Source organism: Chiloscyllium plagiosum, unplaced genomic scaffold (genome assembly GCF_037043375.1).
Source record: "Chiloscyllium plagiosum isolate Xiang-an unplaced genomic scaffold, Cpla_swu_hap1 HiC_scaffold_8, whole genome shotgun sequence".
Taxonomy (NCBI): domain Eukaryota; kingdom Metazoa; phylum Chordata; class Chondrichthyes; order Orectolobiformes; family Hemiscylliidae; genus Chiloscyllium; species Chiloscyllium plagiosum.
In genome coordinates, this window is record NW_028270146.1 from 41,879,621 (window position 1) to 41,900,083 (window position 20,463).

At 42.1% G+C, this 20,463-nt stretch overlaps 1 protein-coding gene across 5 annotated transcripts in view; it reads right to left on the bottom strand.

Annotated features, from left to right (window-relative positions):
• Positions 1–20,463, bottom strand: part of mdga2a (MAM domain containing glycosylphosphatidylinositol anchor 2a) — a 956,359-nt gene that overhangs the window by 430,365 nt on the left and 505,531 nt on the right. The gene's annotated exons all lie outside the window — the stretch shown is intronic.

Below are 20,463 nucleotides of genomic sequence, written 5' to 3' on the forward strand. Positions count from 1 at the left end.
TTGTTTAAGTTTTTTCTGGCTTTCATTATACCTTTCAAGGGCTCTGACTTTTTTTTTGTTTTCCAAAACCTTATGCATGGCTCCTTTTTCTTTCTGATGATGCTCACAATTTCTTGTCATCCAAGGTTTCAGAATCTTGTCATCCTTATCCTTTATCTTCACATAAACATGCTGGTCCTGAATTCTAATCAACTAGCTTTTAAGATATTCCCACGTGACAGATGTGATTGAAAACTTACCTTGAGTGCTGGGGCCCTCCATGTTGGTTTCAGCAGCAGGAAGAGCGGGAGTGTGGACTGGGGGCTGATGGGAAGGTGAATCACTGACTTAAAAACTTGCTGTGTGAATAGGCAGAGCGCAAGCTGGGCAGGAGTGGATATGGGACTGCTGAGTAAATGAAGTAATATATTTAGGTAGTTGCATTACCCAAAACACTACTTAGTTAGTGTCTCCCACCCATCCTCCTCCTCTAACCAAAAAAAAGGTTCAGTGCACCAGACTGGTAAGGTAACTTTTTTTTATTCTTTATTTTTCTACTGTCTCTTTGGGAATTTAGAATAGTGGAAATGGAAGTTCGGGCAGTTTTATGTTCCTCTTGCAGAATTGGGAGGTAAGGGTCATCAGTAGTGTCCCCGCTGACTGCAGCTGTGGGAAGAGCACCCAACTCCAGCTCCTCGAAAACCACACTAGGAACTGACGCTGGAACTGATTGAACTTTGGATCATTCGGAAGGTGGAGAGGGTTATTGAGAGGAGATACAGGGAGGTAGTCAGGTGCGAGAAAGAGCTGAATGGGTTACTGCCAGGGGTAGAAAAGGATCCGGCAGACAGTGCAGTGATCCCCTGTGGTTGTTTCCCTCAATGTGTACCATTTTGGATTCTGTTGGGGGGGATGATCGACCAGGGTTAAGCAATGAGGTACAGGTCTCTGGCGCAGAGTCAGTCCCTGTTCCTCAGAAGGGAAGGGGGGGGGAGATGAGCAGATGATTAGACATTGGGGATGCCATAACTAGGGGAACAGATAGGAGTTTCTGTGGGGATGAGAGAGACTTATGGTTGGTATGCTGCCTGCCAGGTGTGAGAGTTCATGATGTTTTGGATCGTGTTTTTGCGATCCTTGACGGGGAGATGGAGTAGCTCCAAGTCATGGTCCACATAAGTACCAACAACATAGATAGGAAAAGGGATGGCGATTTAAGGCAGAAATTCAAAGAGCTTGGGTGGAAGCTTAGTGCTGGAACAAACAGAGTTGTTATCTCTGGGTTGTTGCCTGTGCCATGTGCTAATAAGGAATAGGGAGAGAGAGGAGTTGAACACGTGGCTACAAGAATGGTGCAGGAGGGAGGGATTCAAATACCTGGATAATTGGGGCTCTTTCTGGGTGGGTGGGACCTCTACAAACAGGATACTCTTTACCTGAACCAGAAGGACACCAATATCCTGGGGGGAGTTGGGGGGAATTTATTATTGTTCTTTGGGAGGGTTTAAACTAATTCAGAAGGCAGCTGGGAACCTAATTTGTAGTTCCAGTCATGCAACAGCTGTACAAAACTCTGGTGCAGCCGCACTTGGAGTATTATGTACAGTTCTGGTTACCACATTACAGGAAGGATGTGGGAGTGTTGGAAAGGGTTCAGAGGAGACTTACCAGGATGTTGCCTTATATGGAGGAAAGGTCTTATGAGGAAAGTCTGAGGGACTTGAGGCTGTTTTCATTAGGGAGAAGAAAGATGAGAGGTACAAGATAATCAGAGGATTAGATAGGCTGGACAGTGAGAGCCTTTTTCCTCAGATGGCTAGCATGAGGGTACATAGCTTTAAATTGAGGGGTGATAGAAAAAGGACAGATATCAGAGATAGTTTCTTTACTCAGAGAGTAGTTGGGGTGTGGAAAGCACTGTCTGCAACAATAGTACACTGGTATTTAATTGATCATTGGATAAATATGGATAAGAATAGAATAATGTAGGATAGATAGGCTCAGTGCGGTCGGTGCAACATCAAAGGCTGAATGGCTTATATTGCGCTGTAATGTTCTATGTTCTGTGTGGATTTTCCCTCAAACAGCCACTCCCAATCTATTTTTCCCAGTTCCTGTCTAATAGTGTGATGGTTAGCCTTCCTTCACTCATCTGCTTTACCAGCTGTCATATTCCTCACATTAAAACAAATACACTTCAGACTGCCAGTCCCTGTATTCAGTAACTACTCTCTGTTTGTTCTTCCTCTTAGCCTTACTGGCCTTAGTCCTGAACTCCTCTCTCGTCATTTCACTTGCTGACCTACTGCTTTGATTCCCACCTCCCTACCACATGAGCTAGAATAATACAGCGGCTTGTGCACAGAGGTAATGGGCCAGGTCTGTGAGGTGCTGTTGTAGGTAATACAGTGCAACCTGCGTGATATGTCCTGCAGCTTCTATCAGCAGCAAGAACAAGTGAACTCCTTTGACCTTAACATTGTCAAACTTCTTGAGCGTTGTTGTTGTTGCAGATGAGGGGTGAATATTTCACTTCGCTTCTGATTTGAATCTCATAAATAGATTCATAGAGTCGTAGAGATGTACAACACATAAACAGGCCCTTCAGTACAACTCATCCATGCTGACTAGATATCCTAAATTAATTGATTATTTGGCCCATATCCCTCGAAACTTTTCCTATTCATATATCCATCCAAATGCCTTTTAAATGTTGCATTTGTACTAGCCTCCACCACTTCCACTGGCAGTTCATCCCATACACATACCATGCTCTGCATGAAAAGGTTGCCCCTTAGCTCCCTTCTAAATCTTTCACCACTCACCTTAAACCTATGTCTTCTAGTTTTGGACTCCCCACCACAGGGAAAAAACCTTGCCTATTTACCCTATCCATACCCCTTATAAATCTCTGTAAGATCACCCCTCAGCCTGTGATACTCCAGGGAAAATAGCCCCAACCTAGAGAGATTGAGGGATTGTTCAGTCAGCACCTAACAATTCAATGCCCTCAACCAGGTCATTGAGGAGGAAAAGGGCAGGAGATGCATGTGAATACCACCCCTTGCAAGTCCCTCTCCATATCACACGCAACCTTGGCTTTTGTGCCCTTCTCCAGTGTCACTCGGTCAAATGCCAGAACTTGTCTCCCAACAGTAATGTGGGTGTCACCGCATAGCAAGAAAGCAGCTTATGATGACCTTCACTGGTTAATTAATGCTAACATTGCTATTCATGAATAAATAAAAGAAAAGAATCTCATTTTAGCCTGATGATAATACTTGTGGCCGCGACTCTGTTCCTTTCTAAAATTTCGAAATGCATGAGTTACATTTCAACAGTTGAGCCTCTCTCAGAAGAGTTTTCTGAAGGCAGTCCACTTTCTCCTTCACTTTCATCAAAATTCCCAGATGCTTCTATTCATTTTGAGGTACCTAATGTCTGCTGTCAAAGCATTAACCTTCTCAATAATGCTTCCACAAATGTCTGTCATATTTATGTGCTCCCTTGGTGGCCCAGCTGTCCAATTTGCAGGAGCAGTCATGATTCCATAATCTTCTCTTCTAACAGAAAATGAAAGAAAAAAGTCTCCTTCTCTGTGACTAAATTAGCATATTTGACCATATACATCAACTGGTTATTTAATCGTAAGAACTCTGGAAACATATTTTTTTTTTAAAAATCACTTTGATCCTCGATAGAAATGTGGCATTTATATCTTAGCCTAAATTTAGGCTTTGTTTTTAAAAAGATATTTTCAATCCTCTATTTACCTCAAGTAAATCTGACTATCTTCCATTTATACTTCGATCCACCTATTCCCATCCTATGCTCCAAAATGTAAAACACATAATTAACTCTGTGTAAATTCAAGTAAGTGACCACATTTTAGAGCTTATAGTCAGTTATGTTAGCAGTTAAGTCTTTGAAAAAAGCACAGTTGATTCCTGGAACCAATTAACAAGATGACATATTTAAAGAAAAATAATGAAAAGAATTAAGATTGCTTAAACACAAGAATATTTGAGAATCAAAACTTAAAAAGGCAGGACATGGTCAAGTATGCCTTTTATTTGCCTGCATTTTAAATGCAAAGATTTCTAATTTGATATCATGGGCTGCTAACTCAAAATTAATTTTCTTAATTAATGTATTAATAATTCCAGTTGATTATTGCCAAAGTAAGACCTCATTTATGGATGACATTATTTGCCTTCTCTCAATATAATCTAAGTTTTAAATATACATCCATCTTAAAAGTGTTCAGAATCAATAGGCTTGAGCCTTTAAATTACAAGTACTTGCATCTCCTGTCTGAATAAAAACAGCAGTAGCTACAGTTACTTGTATTTAAATCACATAAAGCAAGGTCTTAAAGGAAGGTCAGCAACTAAACATGGTATGTTTTACTGCCCAGTGGGAGATTTACCAGTATTTTCATTAAAGAGAACAAGAGAATTGCCATGGAATTGTCTTAAACAGATTAGTTTTCATGTTTAAAATAAAAATATGAACAGAACAGCACACTACACGGGGCTAACATGATACTAGTTTGTCATTTGATAGTACATGCGCATTGCTGAAAAGAGACACATTTTGTCAAAGTGTTTCATCTTGCAGTCATCAAGATGGTTTGAAAACGTTTCAATTAAGGGAAAATCCAAAATTTATACTGTCTGAGGTGACTGGCTGACAAGTCTGATTAGTAGAGGCATTGCCATGGCAAATGTATCAATTAATGTTGACTAAAGGTCAAAGTCAACTGCAATGTACTGTTTAAATTCTGATTGGCAAAGGCTTTGCCCTGAGAAATGAACCAGTGAATGGGTATTGCCTATTTTGTTAAGTTGAAACAGGTATGGTGCGAGTTCATGGTGTCTGCAAAGAACTGAGCCCTAAGTTTTAATATATGCAACTTATAATACATGCAACAGCATGACACTGTGAACCCAACTGACAATCCTAAATCCCTTCACACGCTTGGGATTATCCAGCAAATATTGTTCAATTGCGGAATCACATTTAATGTTGGATGTTTTGTAAGTCTGGGTTGGTTGGGTGTAGTCAGTACCCTGCTTGTTGCAAACAGCCAAATGGATATTTGTTTGATACATCATCCATGTTAGGATGTACGGTTTTCATGACACGATATCAACACCAAAGCAATATGTGCAAAATCCTCTTTATTACGGACGGAAAAAACATATACATATATTGTATCTGCTTCAACTACACAAAATTTGGTGATAGCTATTTGTTGGCTCATTTTTCAGGGCATTGCCTTGACCAGAGTCAACTTGCCTGGTTTAAATTTTAATAGAAGCCTGATAATTAACAGTTAGTCATCATTACGTGACGAGTTTATGTGGCATTAAATAAATCACTATCCAATTACCAACTAATCAATTATCTTCTCTCATACAGTATAAATATTGGTTTTCCCTTAAATTGGTATTCTTGTGAATTGTCCTAATGTGTACAAAAGGATGAACTTGAATAAAGGGTGGCACAGTGGCTTAGTGGTTAGCACTGCTGCCTCACAGCAATAGGGTTCCAAGTTCGATTCCAGCCTTGGGCGACTATCTGTGTGGAGTTTGCACGTTTTCTCTGTGTCTACATGGGTTTCCTCCAGGTGCTCTGGTTTCCTCCCACAGTCCAAAGATGTGCAGGTTAGGTGAATTGGCCATGCTAAATTGCCCATAGTGATAGGTGTATTAGTCAGAGGGAAATGGGTCTGGGTGGGTTCCTCTTCGGAGGGTCGGTGTGGATTGGTTGGACCAAAGGGCTTGTTTCCACACTGTAGGGATTTTAATCTCTAAAATTTGTCATTTTTTCAACAATACCAGTTTGTATGCAAAGAGTGCCATGAGAAGGTGTTGACTTCTATAAAAATATATTGTACGAAAACTTCCTCACCACAGACAGTGGGGGAAATGAAACTCAGCAAAAAATGAGCTCATTGTGCTCTTTAGCACTTCCTTCCAGTTGCGGCCCTCATCTTAACTGGTTGCACTCTTATTGCAAGGTCAGAAGATCATCGGTTCAATTCACACTCTCAAGGCTTGAACCATTGATGTTAACGTTCCATTGGAAAGGCTGGGAGCTTTTTCAGTAGAGATTGGGAGATTGAGAGGTGACCATGTAAAAGTTTATAAAATCATGAGGGGGCATAGAGAAGGTCAATAGCAGATGTCTTTTCCCTAGGGTTGGGGATTTCAAGACAAAGGGTGCATATTTAAAGTGAGAAGAGAAAAATTAAAAAAAAACGTGAGGGGCAACGTTTTTACAGAGTGGTTTTTGTGTAGAATGAACTGCCAGAAGAACTGGTGGATGCAGCTACAGCTACACATGAAACTAACTGAAGAAGAAATAGTGATTTTCTGCTTGGTGACATAGCAAATATATATTCTTCAACCAATATAACAAAGCAGATGTGTCTGATCATTGTCACATGACTCGGAGTTTCTTGTGTCCAGTTTGACTGACATATTCCCAACCTAAAAACAGATACTGCCATTCAAAAGGCTGGAAGTTGTCAATGACACTGTTTAAAAGCAGGGTATCATTCCATTCACAGAACTGTATGCAAGCAGCATTAGAGACCCAAGGTATTATCTAATAGAACTGGAAGACTCAGATAGATACTCTAAAAACCTAATTTTATATTTAGGTTTAACAATACTGTTTGAACAATTATTTGGGTACTCTAAAGATGACAGTAACAATGTGTCACAGTAAAAAAGTTGATAAAATAACTAAAAATAATAATCATAATTTTACCCACTATTCAGAATCTTCCTTTGCTGCCCTGCTAAAGGGATGACATCAATACACTTCACTTAAAAAACAAAATACATAAATGTTTAGAAAATAGGAACAGGGTTAGGCCATCTGGTCCTTTGAACTTGGAGAAAGTGGGGACTGCAGATGCTGGATATCAGAGTCAAAAAGTGTGGTGCTGGAAAAGCACAGCCGGTCAGGCAGTATCCAAAGAGCAGGAGAGTTGACGTTTCAAGCATAAGCCCTTCATCAGGATATAATTTTGGCTGATCATCCAATTCTCTGTTCCTTCTTACCCCCATATCCTTTGATTACATTAGCCCTAAGAACAATATCTATCTCCTCCCTGAATAGTTGGAGGAAAGTTGTAACACAAGGTTAGCATGAAAATTCTCGAGATCTGACTGTAACTTTTACAAGATTCCATTCTTGACATAAAGCTTTGTTTGGTGGGAATGTGGATTTGAGCAGGAGGCAATATGCCCTGATGCTGGTAAATTAATTTGTTTGGGTGTAGTGACCCCTCCACTTAAGTTGTTAATTCACACTCCTGTCCCCTGAATCTTAGAAATTTTTTTTCACATTCACAATAGCTGCAATCTTGAGATTACCCAACATCTTTTGTAGTCCTGGTCACCAAAAGTGCAACATTCTATGTATTTTTAAATCCAATGACTGAACAAAACTAGTGCATCACATATCTTCAAAAATGAATGCTATTTTTCTCATGAAAAAATGAAAATAACATTTTAGTCGACAAAAATGGTGCCACTTTACTCTGAAAGCAATGGAAGTTTTAAGAAGATTATCAGTGATGAATATTTTACTTATCAATAAACTTTTAAATTATCAATGGCAAATGGGATTATGTAAGACTATAGATTAGTTATAACCTCAACAATTTCTCAACATTGAAAACTTGCTTTTATGGTCATCATTTCTCTCACACTCCAGTAAATATACAATTGTAAACACATGTGAATTACAGCATGATAAAGATTCTTCATCCAGTTTGACTGTTCTCCATGTCCATATGAAAGGAAAAAAATTAATGCTCTCTTTTCAAAACGAATTAATGAATTTTATAAGATTACTAAAATTAACTTAAAAGAGTAATACTATTAAGTTTAATTTATATTGCTTGTAAAATATCATTCATACTTGTAACTCTGGCAATAAATGTCTGGGCAAAATACCATCTATTAGTTCACATTTAGTAAGTTGCAGGATAAATATTGGTCATAGAACTGACTGCAGCATAAGTAACTTGCAACATTCAGTGACAGTTCATGATTTTACAAGAAATGCTCGCGATGCATAAGTAAGTGCACTCTGAGCTGTCGAGTTGATCCTCCAAAACCCAACATGCTCAGGGAGACAGCAGGCTGACTGAAAATATTTGCAGGGCTTGGAGGTGATTCATTTCAGTGGGGATTTTCATAACCTCTCTCTCTTCATTTTAGTTCCTCTCACTCCTGTGACAGCTTTTTGGAATGGAAGATGATATATTCAATGTAGGTGTTAGAATTCAGTCTAATCACCTTCCAACTTTTTTATTCATTAAATAATTTTTACAAGCACAAGACTCAGCTTGAAATGAGATGTGACTTTACCCATCTGGCTCTGATACTGCATTCAGCCAATGGAAGGCAGTTGAGTGATTTCCTTTCATAAATACCATTGGCAAAAAATGAGTCAGAGCAGCCAAACACGGACAATTTGAGACAGCAATGCCTTCAATTTCACTCCCCAGTGGGAACACTGATTCAAGACAATTCCTGGCTCCATTAACTCAAGCTAGGGAGAAAATGCTCTAGTACTTTGTATTTCTGCTCTGGAGGTAAGGTTTTTTTTATGGGAAATCATAGCAGTGCGTGGCACGGTGGCACAGTGGTTAGCACTACTGCCTCACAGCGCCAGAGACTCGGGTTCACTTCCTGCCTCAGGCAACTGTCTGTGTGGAGTTTGCACGTTCTCCCAGCGTCTGCGTGGGTTTCCTCCGGGTGCTTTGGTTTCCTCCCACAATCCAAAAATGTGCAGGTTAGGTGAATTGGCCATGCTAAATTGCTCATAGTGTTAGGTTAAGGAGTAAATGTAGGGGAATGGGTGTGGGTGGGTTGCTCTTTGGAAGGTCGGTGTGGACTTGTTGGGCCGAAGGGCCTGTTTCCACACTGGAAGTAATCTAATCTTTCCAAAAGGATTTAACTTTTCACTTACTTGCTCTGATTAGTTACAAGCTGCATTGGTGTGACAGTATCATTAGAAGACTATGAGGAAGATCCAGATGGTGGGTTTTACACCTTTGAGATCCTAAGCTGTTCTCCCATCCAGTCAGTAGAACATCATCATAGTGAGTGGTGTTTAATGGACCCCTTAGTATTAACTCTTTCTTACTCTTTCACCAGCATGCAACATCACCAACACCATGAAAGTACAGCCTACAAAATGAGGTCTGTCCAACTAAACGATTTCAATTCCTCATCTAAGGGAATCTATGGTAGCATGAGCTTCATTGAGTTCAATCTACAGCCATTCATGATTTCTACAAACCAAGGGATACCCATAGATGCTGAGAAACTACCATTCCTGTCTTCCTTCCCTTTCAAATCAAGGTAGGATTGGGGACTGATAGAGAATGATGGCATTTTCAGAACTGCCAAGATATGAAAGCTTCCATTTGAATAATTTGATTACCACAGAATGGATCCATACACTCTTCAAATAGGCCATGGCAGATGTCTTGCTGTCCATCTGCAGGTGAAATGTAATGCCTCATGCTTTTAGGAAAGTCCTCCGTAAGGAAGGTCTGCATCCTTTTATTATCACTCAGTAAGACAAGCATTTCCCTCGCCAGACTAATCCCATGCTGCTCATTTTACATTGTGATCTGCAATTCACTAAGTAAATTTGACAACAATATCGTAACTTGGAAGGATTTGATATCACATAGGTAAGAACTCATCACCCTGAGTAGAGATATTGTGCTGAAAGATTTCTGCAACACAGACTGAAGGAGGTGGAATAAATCATTGATTGTGTTCTCGCTGAAATGGAAGCTGCAATGGCAGATCTCCCCTGACATTCCCAGGAGACCCATTGTAGTAAGGGCAAGTATATGCATAACATCTCAAGTGTAAACAAATATATCTCTTTTGTCTCCTCTTCCGTATCCAAATCTAACAAGGTCAGTTGAATCCTCAATGGGATCTGTGCTGAGCCTATTTGGCTGCTGTAAGTAAAAGAGCAGCCAAGAGCAAGGCTGCTATTTGAAAGAAAAGGTGGAGAAGAAAATACTGAAATACAAGAAGTAAACCCTAAGGAGTAAGAGCAATGAAAGCAATGATCTCAAAACAGAGAAAGGAAACCAATTATTTCTTCTGCTATTTAACTCAGGCTTCTTGAAAGCTGGGAAACTATTGGATTTAAATATTCACAGCATAGTGAATCAGGCAAGGTCCTGCTTGTCAGTCTCCCACAATATGTAAGGAGGCTCCCAGAACAAATTACAAGATTGGCTCAAGTAAAGATGGCTTTAGGACATCAGCAATTGTACATTTATGAGGTTTAAACAAAGCAAAAGAAAAAATTCTCACTGAAATCTGCTCTGTACTTTCTATTTCTTGGAATGGATTTTACAACGTAAGGCAAATTAAAAATTGAGAAGGATCCCTGATTGCAGGTTCCTAATCATGCTGTGCTTAATGAATATGAATGATGGTTAATCGAGCAAACATTTTCATACAGAAAGCAGAAGTAAATGTTTGCCAATTTTCATGAGCTGTTTTCCTTTTAACCAGATATATGTCTATCATAACTTCATGCATGGTCTATAAGGGGATCCTTGGACCTAACTTGACAGCGACTGAATGATCATATTTTGCAGTTTGTCTTTTTGGTTATAGATTTTTTTTATTGCTTTGTTTTGTTCTTTCATGTAATGTAGGTATCACTGGCAAGGCCACCATCTTGACTGCTATAAAACTAAGTGACAGAGGGGGGTTGAGTCAATGACATTGCTTCAGGTTCAGAATCACTTGTAGGGCAGACTTTCTTCCCAAAAGAAGATTAGTGAAACAGATTTATTGTTAATAATGTGGTTACCATCATTAGACTAGCGTAATATTTGAAATGTATTAACTGAATCTTAATGGTGGGATGTGAACCCATATCCCCAAAGTATTTGCCTGCACAAATCTAGTGGTGGTATCACTCCTCCAACTCTCCCAAATGTTTTTGGCTGCATCCATATTGTATATAACAAAGAGCACGAGATCTGAGTTATGATGCTGTTCAGAGGGTCGGTGTAGGCTCGAAGGGCTGAACAGCGTCTATCCGCACTGTCAGGGTTCTATGACTGTGGGATGTTGGGCGAGGTGATCCCTGTCAAGGATTAGGAGAGTTAACCATGGGAATTTGGGATGGGGGAGTGATCATTATCAGGAGTCAGGGATCTATGAGAAATGCAAAGTTCACTCCTCATGCAAGAAATTAGGGGATTGCTACTCCTCAGAAAATCCAGACCATCATTATTTTAAAAATGCCCACATATCTCACTGTGTTTTCTGTAGTCAGACATCTGTGACCATGATAGCTCTATCTCAGCTTGCTAACACCAGGCCTTGACCCAGCCAAGCTACACATCTCTCATATCTGCCATGATAACAGAAGTCCTGGGAACATTGACAGAGACAAGAAGGAGACAGGACTTAGATGGAAAGGTAAGTACAATGTATTTTCTGTAGCTTTTTTAAAGATATGATACAGAATGATAGAATTTTAGAATTTTAGAGTATAGAAGGAGGCCATTCAATCCATTATTTCTGCACCGGCTTCCAAAAGAGCAACCCATCTCATCCCATTCTCCTGTCCTATCCCTATGGCCCGCTAACTTCATCAATTTCAAATACATATCCAACTCTTTTTAGAAACCTCTTATGGAATCTGTCTCCACTACTCTCCCAGGCTGCGCATTCCAAATCCTAACAAATTCCTAAGAAGTTGCTCTTCATCTCACTCCTAGCTCTCTTGCTGACAACCTTGAAATTCTGACCCCCTAGTTCCTAAGATACCAACTAATGGAAATAGAATATCCTTTACAAGTACTGTCGGAAGTGACAGTACTTCTGTTGAATAAAGGGAACTATGGAGCTATGAGAGAGGAGCTGGCCAAAGTTCAATGGTGCAATACCTTAGCAGGGATGACCGTGGAGGAACAATGGCAGATATTTCTGTGTATAATGCCGAAGTCGCAGGATCAGTTCATTCCTAAAAGGAAGAAAGATCTCAGGAGGAGCCATGGGCGGCCATGGCTGACGAGGGAAGTTAAGAAACATATAAAGTTAAAAGAGAAAAAGTATAACATAGCTAAGATAAGTGGGAAAACTGAGGACTGGGAAGCTTTTAAAGAGCAACAGAGGATTACTAAGAAGGAAATACGCAGAGGAAAAATGAGGTACGAAGGTAAATTGGCCAAGAATATTAAGGAGGATAGTAAAAGCTGTTTTAGGTATGTGCAAGGCAAAAAAATGGTTAGGACTAAAATTGGGCCCTTGAAGACAGAAACAGGGGAATATATTACGGGGAACAAAGAAGTGGCAGAGGAATTAAATGGGTACTTCAGATCTGTGTTCACTGGGGAAGACACAAGCAATCTCCCTGAGGGAACAGTGGCTGAAGGACCTGAACTTAAGGGAATTTATATTTGCCAGGATTTGGTGTTGGAGAGACTGTTAGCTCTGAAGGTTGATAAGTCTCCGGGGCCTGATGGTCTGCATCCCAAGGTACTGAAGGAGGTGACTCGGGAAATCGTGGATGCATTGGTGATTATTTTCCAGAGTTCGATAGATTCGGGGTCGGTTCCTGAGGATTGGAGGGTGGCTAATGTTATACCACTTTTTAAGAAAGATGGAAGAGAGAAAGCAGGAAATTATAGACCAGTTAGTCTGACCTCAGTGGTGGGAAAGATGCTGGAGTCTATTATAAAGGATGAAATTACGGCACATCTGGATAGTAGTAACAGGATAGGACAGAGTCAGCATGGATTTATGAAGGGGAAATCATGCTTGACTAATCTTCTTGAATTTTTTGAGGATGTAACTCTGAAGATGAACGAGGGAGATCCAGTAGATGTAGTGTACCTGGACTTTCAGAAAGCTTTTGATAAAGTCCCACATAGGAGGTTAGTGAGTAAAATTAGGGTGCATGGTATTGGGGGCAAAGTACTAACTTGGATTGAAAATTGGTTGGCTGATAGGAAACAAAGGGTAGTGATAAACGGCTCCATTTCAGAATGGCAGGCAGTGACCAGTGGGGTACCGCAGGGATCCGTGCTGGGACCGCAGCTTTTTACAATATATGTTAATGATATAGAAGATGGTATCAGCAATAACATTAGCAAATTTGCTGATGATACAAAGCTGGGTGGCAGGGTGAAATGTGATGAGGATGTTAGGAGATTACAGGGTGACCTGGACAAGTTAGGTGAGTGGGCAGATGCATGGCAGATGCAGTTTAATGTGGATAAATGTATGGTTATCCACTTTGGTGGCAAGAACAGGAAGGCAGATTACTACCTCAAAGGAATCAATTTAGGTAAAGGAGCAGTACAGAGAGATCTGGGTGTTCTTGTACACCAGTCAAAGAAGGCAAGCATGCAGGTACAGCAGATAGTGAAGAAGGCTAATAGCATGCTGGCCTTCATAACAAGAGGAATTGAGTATAGAAGCAAAGAGGTGCTTCTGCAGCTGAAAAGGGCCCTGGTGAGACCACACCTGGAGTACTGCATGCAGTTCTGGTCTCCAAATTTGAGGAAAGACATTCTGGCTATTGAGGGAGTGCAGCGTAGGTTCACGAGGTCAATTCCTGGAATGGCGGGATTACCTTACACTGAAAGACTGAAGCGACTGGGCTTGTATACCCTTGAGTTTAGAAGACTGAGAGGGGATCTGATTGAGACGTATAAGATTATGAAAGGATTGGACACTCTGGCAGCAGGAAACATGTTTCCGCTGATGGGTGAGTGCCGAACCAGAGGACACAGCTTAAAAATACGGGGTAGACCATTTAGGACAGAGATGAGGGGAAACTTCTTCACCCAGAGAATGGTGGCTGTGTGGAATGCTCTGCCCCAGAGGGCAGTGGAGGCCCAGTCTCTGGATTCATTTAAGAAAGAGTTCGATAGAGCTCTCTAAGATAGTGGAATCAAGGGTTATGGAGATAAGGCAGGAACAGGATACTGATTAGGAATGATCAGCCATGATCATGTTGAATGGTGGTGCAGGCTCAAAGGGCTGAAAGGCCTACTCCTGCACCTATTGTCTATTGTCTATTGTCTATTGTCTAATCCTGTCAAAATTGTTCATAATTTTGAACACTTCAGGATTATCTTAATCTTTTCTGCTCCAAGGAGAACACATTCAATTTCTCTAATCTCACCTTGTATCTAAAATTCTTTATTCCTTAGATCATCTAGTTAATCTCCTTTGAATTCTCACCAGGGCTTTAACATTCTTCCTTAAATATGATGCCCAGAACTGAACACAATACTCCAAATGTGGTTTGACTTACTCTATACTTCAATTTATAAACCCAAGCATCCTATAAGCCTTCTTTATAACTATTTCAACGTGCCTGGCCACCTTCAGAGAATTATGAGCCCTGATGTCCCTGTGCATCCCTCAAGTTTTTATCATTGAGTCTGTATTGTCTTTCCATGTTTCTTTTACCTCATTTCTCTGCATTGAAATTCATCTGCTAGGTGTCTGCCCAAGGAAATATTCCTTGATGTCATTCAGCATCATCTTCACAGTTAACTTTTATTCCAAGCTTAATATCACTTGCAAATTTAGGGATTTTGCCCTCAACACCCATCTCCAAATTGTTAATATAAATCAGAAAAAGCAAGGCTCCAAAACCAACCCCTGGGGAACACTACTTTCAACTCATCTCCAATCTGATAAATACCCATCTATATCTACATTCTGCTTCCTTTCTTTTAGCCAACTTCTAATCCATGCTGCCAAGGACCTACCAATCCCAACATTTTTAATTTCCTAACCAACTTGCCATATGGTACTGTATCAAGTTCTTTCTGAAAGTCCAAATATACAACATACGTAGCTCTATGTGCTCTTTATCACCTCATCAAGGAATTCAATTAAATTTGTCAGACATGAACTACCCTTGAAAAAGCAACATCAACTGTCTCGTGTTAACTTAATTTTCTCTAACTCTAAAATTACCTTACCCTATTATAGCCTCCATAGTTTTCTCACTACTGATGTCAAACTGACCATTTTGTAGTTTCCTGGGATATCCTTTGCCTCTTTCTAAAACAACAATGTCACAGTTGCAGTCCTCCAGTCTCATGGTACTAATTCTGTGTTCAGAGAGGCCAAGAACATTTCTGTCAATGGCTTCATGATTTGTTCCCTTACCTCTCTCGACAATCTAGGATGCATGCCATCCAGGCCTGGTGACATCTCTACCTGCCAGGTGTTTATAGCACCTCTTCTTTAACTATCATTACACTGCTCAGTTGCTCAACACCCATTTTTTAAACCAGGCCATTATCACCATTTTCTGATTTGGTAAAGACTGAAGCAAAATATTCATTTAATACCTCTTTCTTCAGTGAGCAACTTACCCTGCTTGTTTTTCATGGGCCCCATTCCACCTTCACTAATCTTTTACTATTAATATGCTTGAAGAACATTTTATTGTTTCTTTTAGCCTGCTATCCTTTCCTCATGCTTCCTCGTGGCCTTCCTTATTCCAGCCTTAGCTTCTTTCTTGCTTTTGACTTACACTTCCTGATTGATTTCTATTGTTATTAATATTCCAGTATTCATCACATGTCTCCTTTTGCTTCTTTGTTTTCTCACCAATATCTTTATTCATCCAGGGTACTCTAGCTTTGATTCCTCATATTTATTTCTCATAGGTATGTATCTGCTTTTCACAGCAGAGAGCGGCGCGAGCTGGGCGGAAGTGAAGTTGGAGCGCAGAGCTGGTCGGGAAGGTAAGTGATTGATATTTGAGTGGGTGTGTTCTAGACCCCAGGCCCTACATAGTAGGGCCTCCCTCCCATCCTCCTCCTCTAACCTAACTTTAAAGTCCACAGGTAAGCTACTCAGTGTTCTTGTTTTGGAGACGAAGTGTAGAGTAATGGCAGCGCAGGCAGTGGATGTTCCTCCTGCAGGATGTTTGAGGTAGGGGTGACCACCGATGCTCCTGCCGACTTCATCTGCAGGAAATGCAGTCAGCTCCAGCTCTTCACAGAATGCGTTAGGGAACTGGAGCTGGAGTTGGATGAACTGAGGATTATTCGAGAGGCTGAGAGGGTGATAGATAGAAGCTACAGGGACATAGTTACGCCAGAGAACAGAGGTAGCTGGGTAACAGTTAGAGGTGGGAAGGGGAGGAAGCAGGCAGTGAGGGATCCCCTGTGGTCATTCCCCTCAACAATAAGTATACGCTTTGGATGGGGGGGGAAGGCCTAGCAGGGGTAAGCTGCAGTGACTGGGTCTCTGGCACGAGGTCCGGCTCTGAAGCTCAGAAGGGAAAGGGGGAGAGGAGGAGAGCGCTAGTTATAGGTGACTCTCTAGTTAGAGGGACGGACAGGTGGTTCTGTGGACATGGGCGAGACTCACGGATGGTTTGTTGCCTCCCGGGTGCTAGGGTCTGAGATGTCTCGGACCGTGTCTTCAGAATCCTTAAGGGGGAGGGTGTGCAGCCAGAAGTCGTGGTGCATCCCTTCTGGCACCATCGACATAGGTAGGAAGAGGGGTGGGGCGGTCATTCAGGAGCTCAGGGAGTTAGGCTGGAAGCTAAAAGCTAGGACGGACAGAGTCGTCATCTCTGGGTTGTTGCCGGTGCCACGTGACAGTGAGGCAAGGAATAGGGAGAGAGTGCAGTAGAACACGTGGCTGCAAGGATGGTGTAGGAGGGAGGGCTTCAGGTATTTGGACAATTGGACTGCATTCTGGGGAAGGTGGGACCTGTACAAGCAGGACGGGTTGCACCTGAACCAGAAGCGCACCAATATCCTGGGAGGTAGGTTTGCTAGCACTCTTCGGGGGGGGGTTTAAACTAATTTGGCAGGGGGATGGGATCTGGACTTGTAGTCCAGCAAGTAGGCTAGCTGTTTGTCAGGATGTCCAAGAATGTAGGGAGGCTGTGGAGAAGGTAGCACTGACAGGGAATACTTACGGACACAGAGATGGGTTCAAGTGTGTATACTTCAACGCAAGGAGTATCAGAAATAAGGTAGGTGAACTTAAGGCGTGGATCGGTACCTGGGACTACGATGTTGTGGCCATCACGGAAATGTGGATAGAAGAGGGACAGGAATGGTTGTTGGAGGTTCCTGGTTACAGGTGTTTCAGTACGAATAGGGAGGGTGGTAAAAAAGGAGGGGGGGGGGTGGCGTTGCTAATTAGAAATGGTACAACGGCTGCAGAAAGGCTGTTCGAGGGGAATCTCCCTTTGGAGATAGTATGGGCTGAAGTCAGAAATAGGAAAGGAGCAGTCACCTTGTTGGGTGTTTACCATAGGCCCCCCAATAGCAGCAGAGATGTGGAGAAACAGATAGGGAAACAGATTTTGGAAAGGTGCAGAAGCCACAGGATAGTCGTCATGGGCGATTTCAACTTCCCAAATATTGATTGGAAGCTCTTTAGATCAAGTAGATTGGATGGGGTGGTGTTTGTGCAGTGTGTCCAGGAAGCTTTTCTAACTCAGTATGTAGATTGTCTGACCAGAGGGGATGCCATATTGGATTTGGTACTTGGTAACGAACCGGGACAAGTGATGGGCTTGTTAGTGGGTGAACATTTTGGTGATGGTGACCACAATTCAGTGACTTTCACCTTGGTTATGGAGAGAGATAGGTGCGTGCAATAGGGTAGGTTTTACAATTGGGGGAAGGGTAAATACGATGCTGTAAGACAGGATCTGAGGAGCATAAGTTGGGAGCATAGGCTGTCAGGGAAGGATGTCGTGGAAATGTGGAACTTTTTCAAGGAACAGATACGACATGTCCTTGATATGTATGTACCTGTCAGGCAGGAAAGAGATGGTCGTGTGAGGGAACCTTGGTTGATGAGGGAGGTTGAATGTCTTGTAAAGAGGAAGAAGGAGGCTTACATAAGGTTGAGGAAACAAGGTTCAGACAGAGCCTTGGAGGGATACAGGATAGCCAGAAGGGAGCTGAAGCAGCACGGTGGCACAGTGGTTAGCACTGCTGCCTCACAGCGCCAGAGACCCGGGTTCAATTCCCGCCTCATGCAACTGACTGTGTGGAGTTTGCACGTTCTCCCCGTGTCTGCGTGGGTTTCCTCCGGGTGCTCCGATTTCCTCCCACAGTCCAAAGATGTGCAGGTCAGGTGAATTGGCCATGCTAAATTGCCCGTAGTGTTAGGTAAGGGGTAAATGTAAGGGTATGGGTGGGTTGCACTTTGGCGGGTCGGTGTGGACTTGTTGGGCCGAAGGGCCTGTTTCCACACTGTAATGTAATCTGTAAAGGGATTAGGAGAGCTAAGAGAGGGCATGAAAAGTCTTTGGCGGATAGGATCAAGGATAACTCCAAGGTATTTTATGCGTATGTGAGAAACATGAGAATGACGAGAACGAGGGTAGGTCCGATCAAGGACAGTAGTGGGAGACTATGTATTGAGTCGGAAGAGATAGGAGAGGTCTTGAATGAGTACTTTTCTTCAGTATTTACAAACGAGAGGGACCGTATTGTTGAAGAGGAGAGTGTGAAATGAACTGGTAAGCTAGAAGAGATACTTGTTAGGAAGGAAGATGTTTTGGGAATTTTGAAAACTTGAGGATAGACAAGTCCCCCGGACCTGACAAGATATATCCTAGGATTATGTGGGAAGCAAGAGAGGAAATTGCAGAGCCGTTTGCAATGATCTTTTCGTCTTCACTGTCAACAGGGGTGGTACCAGGGGACTGGTGGGTGGCGAATGTTGTGCCCCTGTTCAAAAAAGGGAATAGGGATAACCCCGGGAATTACAGGCCAGTTAGTCTTACTTCGATGGTAGGCAAAGTAATGGAAAGGGTACTGAAGGATAGGATTTATGAGTATCTGGAAAGACACTGCTTGATTAGGGACAGCCAGCATGGATTTGTGAAGGGTAGGTCTTGCCTTACAAGTCTTATTGAATTCTTTGAGGAGGTGACCAAGCATGTGGATGAGGGTAGAGCAGTGGATGTAGTGTACATGGATTTTAGTAAGGCATTTGATAAGGTTCCCCATGGTAGGCTTATGCGGAAAGTCAGGAGTCATGGGAAAGAGGGAAATTTGGCCAGGTGGATAGAAAACTGGCTAAACGGTCAAAGTCAGAGAATGGTGGTAGATGGTAAATATTCAGCCTGGAGCCCAGTTACAAGTGGAGTTCCGCAGGGATCAGTTCTGGGTCCTCTGCTGTTTATAATTTTTATTAATGACTTGGAAGAGGGAGTCGAAGGGTGGGTCAGTAAATTTGCAGATGATACGAAGATTGGTGGAGTTGTGGATAGTGAGGAGGGTTGTTGTCGGCTGCAAAGAGAGACTTAGATATGATGCAGAGCTGGGCTGAGGAGTGGCAGATGGAGTTTAACCCTGTCAAGTGTGAGGTTTTCCACTTTGGAAGGACAAATAAGAATGCGGAATACAGGATTAACGGTAGGGTTCTTAGTAAGGTGGAGGAGCAGAGGGATCTTGGGGTCTATATTCATAGATCTTTGAAAGTTGCCACTCAGGTGGATAGAGCTTGTAAGAAGGTCAATGGTGTATTAGCGTTCATTAGCAGAGGGATTGAATTCAAGAGTCATGAAGTGATGTTGCAGCTGTACAGGACCTTGGTTAGGCCACATTTGGAGTACTGTGTGCAGTTCTGGTCGCCTCACTTTAGGAAAGATGTGGAAGCTTTGGAGAGGGTGCAGAGGAGATTTACCAGGATGTTGCCTGGAATGGAGAATAGGTTGTACGAGGATAGGTTGAGAGTGCTAGGCCTTTTCTCATTGGAACAGCGAAGGATGAGGGGTGACTTGATAGAGGTATATAAGATGATCAGAGGAATAGATAGAGTAGACAGTCAGAAACTTTTTCCCCGGGTACAACAGTGTGTTACAAGGGGACATAAATTTAAGGTGAAGGGTGGAAGGTATAGGGGGGATGTCAGGGGTAGGTTCTTTACCCAGAGAGTGGTGGGGGCATGGAATGCGCTGCCTGTGGGAGTGGCAGAGTCAGAATCATTGGCAACCTTTAAGCGGCAATTGGATAGGTACATGGATGGGTGCTTAAGCTAGGACAAATGTTCGGCACAACATCGTGGGACGAAGGGCCTGTTCTGTGCTGTATTGTTCTATGTTCTATGTTCTATGTTCTATCTTGTCCCTGTTCATAAAACCAATGAACTGCAGATGCTGGAAATCAAGTCTGGCAGCTTCTGTGGAGAGAAGGCAGAGTTAACTCTTTGGATTCAGGACTCCTTTGACCTCTGCTTTCTCTCCACAGATACCATAAGACCTGCTGAGTTTTTCCAGCAACTTCTGTTTTTGCCCTTATTCATCTCTTTAGAAGTTCTCCCATTTTGCATCTATTGTTTTGCTCAACAAAATGCTTTTCCAATCAACCTGCTCCAGTTCAACTTTTAGACTCTTAAAATCTGCCCTTTTCCAATCTCAACTTTATTATTCTTTTAATTTGTTTTA